Source organism: Lactuca saligna, chromosome 6 (genome assembly GCF_052625555.1).
Source record: "Lactuca saligna cultivar CGN05327 chromosome 6, ASM5262555v1, whole genome shotgun sequence".
NCBI lineage: Eukaryota > Viridiplantae > Streptophyta > Magnoliopsida > Asterales > Asteraceae > Lactuca > Lactuca saligna.
In genome coordinates, this window is record NC_136422.1 from 32,035,544 (window position 1) to 32,043,274 (window position 7,731).

The 7,731-nt window shown below is 35.2% G+C and overlaps 1 pseudogene; it reads left to right on the forward strand.

Annotated features, from left to right (window-relative positions):
• The first annotated feature begins 3,385 nt into the window (after positions 1–3,385).
• LOC145000512 (L-type lectin-domain containing receptor kinase VIII.1 pseudogene) lies at positions 3,386–6,261 on the forward strand (annotated as a pseudogene).
• Positions 6,262–7,731: the final 1,470 nt, after the last annotated feature.

The following is a 7,731-nucleotide window of genomic DNA, read 5'->3' on the forward strand; positions in this document are numbered from 1 at the left end:
TGTATTTTGTGTGGTGGTACTTTGGGGGAAACTCACTAAGCATTGTCTTAAATTTTTTGGTTATGTTTTTAGGTACTTCCAAGGATTGTGGGAAGGCGAAGGCGTGACCATACACATCCTAATTTTATGTTGCTGATCTTGGGAAACTGTATGTTGAATTATGTTTTGGAAACAATGGATTTGTAAACTCTTTGATTAGTAAATGGGTTGATTTGAAAATTTTAAAATTGGTTGTGGTTTTCGATATCTTACAAAGGGTGTTGTAGGCTGATTATGAACCTTAGAAATGGCTTAGAGGGGTTTAAATATGCAGGGAATCCTAAAAGAATCATGAGCTAGGTCCAGAACAGTTGTCATGCCTTGGAAACCCTTAGCCACGTCGTGGCGATCCAAAAAAACACATAATCCTTCAAACCATTGCCACGTCGTGGTTATCCTTGTGTCACGTCGTGACACAAAGTTTCCACCAAAACTTCATCTTTAGTCCATGATAAGAGTAAGCTTAACCAATTTGGAACACAGGTGTTAGACCATAAGTGAAGAAAGAATCCATGAACCAAGTCTTCCCCTAAAAAAGATTTAGAAGCAAGCAAGTTAAATCAAAAGAAAGCAATCTCAAGCAAAGAAAACCAACTTAAAGAAACAAAATCGAAGTTTATAAATTTAAGACAAAGACGTCAAGTTAAAGTTAAAGACGCGAGGAACACGAAGACATCAGGTGAGCGTAACAGCTGATACCCTCAGAAGTAAACCTAAGATGAATAGTAAGGCTAGAAAGGAATGCAAGATTGAGTCGAGTTGGAGTACTCTAAGAGAGTTCTAGAGATGCGGCCCCATTTTAAAAATATGATATTTTCCCGAACAAAGTAATAAAACATGGGGCTTATTTATAATTTAAAAAACCTTGAATCGGTGGCTATTATATAAAGTCTCACGTCCCTCTAACCTTAGACTCTGGCCCCATGACTGTTACAATGAGGATAACACGTAAGTAGTGACTTTGTTGAGTCTTTAGTGGAGTGAGAACAATAATTGGATATTTTGTGTTTGGATAATTGGAACTTGACACTTATACCCTGGTTGATTGTTAATAAGTGAAGTTGCGATTTATGGATCAAAAACAAAAAAAAATATTTGAAAGGTCACTCAATCTTTTTTTTTTTCTTAATCTCTTCATTGTACATAAACTTGATTTCATTTCCCTTCCATTGCATGCATTCGTTCTTAGCTTATTTAAGTTCTTTCCGTCCCTTTTTCTCATCATTTCTTTTTGTCATCTAGAACTTTTTCCATTTTATCTGATTCTTTTCTTCATTGAGGACAAAGAATAATTAAGACTGAAGAAATTTGTTAGGTGCATTTTGTTCACCTTTTTGTCCACATTTTTGTCACATTCATCCATCATAATAGTAATAAGTTCTAGCATTTCATATACATATTTGATAAATAGATGTTTATCAGGTGAACAACCAAATTTGCAAGGTTTTCATGGTGATTTTAGGTGATTTAAAGATTGGAGAGCACTTAGGAGGAAGAAAAGAAGTTATGGTGAAAGTTTCGAAGCAATTGGGCAAGGAACAAAGATTTTGGAAAATTTAAAGTTTGAGCTATCACCAACAGAATGCATGGGGCGTGCCAGATTTGCCTTGAAGAAATGACACTGGACATGATGTTTGGGATGGTACATGGCGTGCTAAAATTCACTAAAATCGCACTAGGCATGCCAAATAAAAACATGACTTTTTAGCATCGAACTTTTAGAAGACATCCGTTTTAGGCATTGTACTTTACCTTTGGCACGAGGCGTGCCAAATTACACTAATTTGACATGGGGTGTGCCACACATTTAACTGCCTTTTGACACTTTTCCCATTTGCCTTATTATGTGATTTTAGTCATTTTTTAGGGGTACGGTTCATTTCAAAGCTTGGGAAGAATGAAGAAAGAATACTTTTTCTATGGTTTCAATCTAAAACATTTGGAAACTTTATTTCTTGAATTCGTAAGGCGTATTTGCATTCTAATTTCCATTTATGGACTTGTTGAATTTTAATCATGTTTGGTTAAAGCTCTAGTTTTCAAATTACATGTTTTAACGTTGGTTTATAATTCAAGCATGTGATTTGATGTTTTCTGTCATTTCTATCAAGTGAATTCAATCTGTATCATTAAAAAAATTGATTTTGGTTTTGATTCTTGTTGGACACTTGAAATAGAGTTAGATCACTTGAAATAGAGTTAGATCATTCAAGTTAACTTATTTTTAAAATTCTTTTTTTTTTTTTTTTTTTTTTTGTGAATTAGAACTAGTAACAAACATTAAGTTGATTTTTGATGAATGATTTTAATGTGAGCCTTATTCACACATTTTTACACTCTTGAACTTATGAGGAATATTGAATGTTGTTGGGAACATTCACATAAAACTTAATGTAATCTTTTGATTTTTAAACATTAATTAGAAGATTATGTTATTTTCAAAGAGCTTATTTTGAATTTAACAACTTGGTGAATGAGAATGTTAGAACTTGTTAATGCTTTCAAGTACCAACTTAAATGGAGTTGAAGTCAATATCATTTTACAATTGAATTGCAATACCTATATAATCAAACATAGGATTGGAAAGTTTACATTTCTAAATTCTCTTTTAGTAGTTTCTTTAATATCTTGCAAACATAACTCCCCTTTTGGTGACTAACTTGAACCTTGCGCAAATAAGCATAAACATTAGCTATGTTTTTCTAAGGATCAATCATTTTCACCTTATATTACCTTTTAGTGTGATTTAGAAGTTATTTGGAGTTTATTGTATTCTTATTTATTATTTGATTTTCACCTTATATTACCTTTTAGTGTGATTTAGAAGTTATTTGGAGTTTATTGTATTCTTATTTATTATTTGTTGGGTTTGACACCCTAACACTTCCATACGATCATCACGATAATATGAAACTTAACATTTAATTTGATTATTTTAAAAAAATACAAATAAATAAATAAATAAATAAATCTCTAACAGATTTGTTGGCCAATGTTCCTATAGCTATAAAAATCGTCAAAAAAGTTTGTAATGTGTTATAACTTATTCTCTACTAAAATATTTGATAAATACTTTTTATAAGCTATAATATTATACCATATTATATAAATCGAAAATAGATATAATAAAATATGAACTTCAATTTTTTTTTTTTAAAAAACAACATGATCCAGTCGTGAAGTTAAAGGGAAAAAAAATTTAAAATTTATGTGGAAGAAAGTTATCTTTACATCATAACATCACCGATAAACTGACACGTGTCCCAAAATACCCACTTGTCTCCTTTGGATTCTATCTTTTCATCATCCACGCCTCCAACTATTCCTTGTTCTTTTCCATGCAAATCTTTCTATTTCTTTCTTTCTTTCTTTCTCTCTCTCTCTCTCTCTCTCTCTCTCTCTCTCTCCACAACTGTGCTGTAATCTCGTGATTGATTGATCGAGTTCATCTGTAGTTTCAAGAATTCTCCATGGAAGTTCCTCAGATCTAGCTCACAAACAATGTCTTCTTCTTCAATTTCCAGCACAAACACCCTTTTCATTCTGTTTTACTCTCTGCTTTTCTTCTGTTTTTCCGGGAATGCGGACACCGGAACCACCACATTTGACTTCCAAACACTTACCCTCACAAGCTTGAAGTTCCTCGGCGACGCTCACTTGTTCAACAACAGTGTCAGACTCACCCGAGATCTCCCCGTCCCTAACTCTGGCGCCGGCAGGGTTTTGTACAACAAGCCTGTTAGATTCCGGCGACCTGGGAGCCCTAATCCGGCGAGTTTCTCATCGTATTTTTCATTCTCGATTGTTAATTTGAATCCGGGTTCGATTGGAGGTGGTTTGGCTTTTGTAATATCACCGAACGATGAAGATGTCGGCGACGCTGGTGCGTATTTGGGTGTTCCTACCGGCGCTGTTGCTGTTGAGTTTGATACTCTAATGGACGTCGAGTTCAAAGATGTTAATGGGAATCATGTGGGTTTGGATCTTGACTCCATGGTTTCTTCCCAAGTTGCCGATTTGGACTCCGTTGAAGTCAATTTACGAAGTGGCACTCAAGTCAATTCGTGGATAGATTATTCAAGTTCAACTCAGCAACTCAACATCTCTATTTCGTATTCCAACACAAAACCCAAATCACCTCTCTTATCAATCACCACCAATCTCAATCGATACGTAAATGAGTTTATGTTTGTCGGATTTTCCGGGTCAACTCAGGGAAGCACAGAAGTCCACTCGATTGAATGGTGGAGTTTCACCTCTTCTTTCGATGATCAAGATACAATTACAAAACCCAGTCCAAATCCACCACCAACCGCCACCTTCATGAACCCCACTGCTAACCCCGTTAACTCACCGCCGCCGTCAATGCCCCCAACGACAGCAGACTCAAACACGACGTCAACCGCCGCCGTTACGACACAAAAACAGAGCAAATGCCATAACCAGTTATGTAAGCAAAATGCAGGGGCTGTAGCGGGGGTGGTTACAGCCGGAGCATTTTTCTTAGCGTTATGCGCAGTCTTGCTAATTTGGGTTTACTCCAAAAAATTTAAACAAGCAAAAAAACCACAACTTTTTGCTTCTGACATCTTTAAATCCCCAAAAGAGTTCTCATACAAAGAGCTTAAATTAGCAACCAGATGCTTTGACCCGACTCGGGTAATCGGGCATGGAGCATTTGGAACCGTTTACAGAGGGATATTATCAGAAACAGGGGATGTTGTCGCTGTAAAGAGGTGTAGCCATAGTGGTGATCAAGGAAAGGCGGAGTTTTTATCGGAGTTGTCAATCATCGGAACACTCCGGCACCGGAATCTTTTAAGATTACAAGGGTGGTGTCATGAAAAAGGTGAGATAATGCTTGTTTATGACTTGATGCCAAATGGGTCGCTCGATAAAGCACTTTTCGAATCAAGATTCACATTGGGTTGGGCTCATAGAAGGAAGATTTTAATGGGTGTAGCTTCAGCTTTAGCTTATTTACATCAAGAATGCGAGAATCAAGTGATTCATAGAGATGTAAAAGCTAGTAATATAATGTTAGACGAAGCATTCAACGCTAAATTGGGTGATTTCGGATTAGCGAGGGAAATAGAGCAAAACACGTCGCCGGACCCGACGGTGGCAGCCGGGACGATGGGGTATTTAGCGCCGGAGTATTTGTTAACCGGAAGAGCAAGTGAGAAGACAGATGTTTATAGCTTCGGTGCGGTGGTGCTAGAGGTGGCGAGTGGCCGGAGACCAATTGAGAAGGAGGCGATTGGGGTGGGGACAAAAGGGCAGAAAAGTAGTTTGGTGGACTGGGCGTGGGGTTTACACCGGGAAAACCGGTTGCTAGAGGTGGCGGATCCTCGGTTGTGTGCGGAATTTGAGCCGGCGGAGATGATGAAAGTGTTGTTGGTCGGGTTGGTATGTTCTCACCCGGACCCACTAGCCCGACCCATGATGAGAAATGTGGTCCAAATGCTTGCGGGTGAGGCTGAGGTGCCCGTGGTTCCGAGGGCAAAACCGTCATTAAGCTTTAGCACTTCGGATTTGCTTTTAAATTTGCAAGATAGTGTTTCTGATTTGAACGAGATGATTACCCTTTCAATTACCTCATCGGAACACAGCTTCAATGGTGAAGTATTGGACCTGGTTTGACCCGACCCGGATGATCATTCGGATCCGGGTTCATTCAGTTTTGTCGTATTTTAACTCTCTACAGAGTGTATTAAATTTACTTGATTTGTTGATGATTTATGATGCGATGTAACGACACAATAATGATAGCAACAGGCACAGAAGTATAGGGGCCAGTGGGTCATTTGTGGAAATTAGTGGGGTCAACATCATAACTTCATGCACTTCCAATTTGGAGAAAGTGTGAACGTCACTTTCACGAAAAACTAATGAAAATATGTAGGAAGATGCTTTGTGAAGGAACCAAAAGGTCAAAAAGGGAATAACAATATGGGAGTTTGAGTAAATGTATGGTAAAGTATAGTGTGACAAAAATAGGATTTTTATTCATCATTAGCTCTTTATGTTTTGTCCACTTTGTGAATAACTTTATTTGTCTACTTTTGGTGTACACATGTGCTCATTGGTTATTCTCGAAAATTTAGACATGGCTAATGTCATGTTTAACCATTTTACATCTTAGTTGTACATGTAGGTAACCTTTGATGTATTACTAGATTTCGTATGAGTTATCATGTAAGCAAGTTTATGATTGTGTATATGTAAGCTATGTTTGATAGAGTAGAAAAACTAGTTTTTAGTTAAAAAATTAGTTTTTCTTGATAAGCTAGAGGAATAATATGAAATAACATAAAATAGATATCTAAATATATAATTAAAATGGTATAGGTATACTTTGAAAACTTGTCTAAAAAGTCCTAAGTACTTATCAATATATTGTCTCAAATAACTTTTCTATATACTCTCCTCTTTCTTTGAAAGAGTCTTTCTTCTCAACTCAATGGGAGACCTTACGTGGTGAACAATACTCTATCTTTCTTTCTCTCTCTCAAAATAACTTTTTTAATAACTTTTTTAAAACGTAAGTACATTACAATAAGCTTAAAAAATAAGATATTTTATAAAATAACTTTTCGATCTATATATTCTCATCTTACTTTTAAAGGAGTTCATTTCTTATTAGCTCAATGAGAGACCTTACGTGGTAAATAATATTCTCTCTCTCTCAACTTCGAAATAACTTTTTAAAACGTAAGTAAATTACAATAAGTTTAAAAAATAAGATATTTTATAAAATAACTTTTCGTTCTATATACTCCCCCCTCTTTCTTTTAAAGGAGTCTATTTCTTCTTGATTTAATGGGAGGTCTTACGTGGTGAACAATATTCTCTCTCTCTCACACACACACAACTTTGAACTAACTTTTTAAAACATAAGTACATTTCAATATGCTTAAAAAATAAGATATTAAAAAAAATAACTTTTCGTTCTATATATACCCATCTTTCTTTTAAATGAGTCATTTTCTTGACTTAATGGGAGATCTTACGTGGTGAATAATATTCTCTCTCCCTCTCTCTCTCTCTCTCTCTCTATCTTTCTCTCTCTCTCAACTTCGAAATAACTTTTTAAAACGTAAGTACATTACAATAAGCTTAAAAAATAAGATATTTTATAAAATAACTTTTCGTTCTATATACTCCCATCTTTCTTTTAAAGAAGTCCCTTTTTTTTCGACTCAATGGGAGGTCTTACGTGGTAAACAATATTCTCTCTCTCAATTTATTAAGCTTTGAAATAACTTTTTAAAACGTAAATACATTAAAATAAGCTTAAAAAATAAGATATTTTATAAAATAGTTGATGCACACCAAATACAACTTGGTATAAATATTTTGTTCTAACTAATCATAAATTTCTTGTTTGTGTTGACGGAAACAAATGTTGTACTTAGGATACCATGTATTTTGATGTTTTGTTCAAACAAAGCATCAAAATACATCGTACCGTAATTATAGTTGTATCACATCAACACAAACAAGAAATTTATGATCAGTAGAACAAAATATTTCTACTAAAAGGGTACAAGGTTATATAAATCATGGTATCCTATCAATTTATGGGCTTATGGCCTTCGAAAGCGTTTTCTTTCAATTCAAAGTAGTTGTATTATAATAATTAGTATATTTTTGCTTAAGAGTAAGAGCAACTCATCTATGGTTTCATC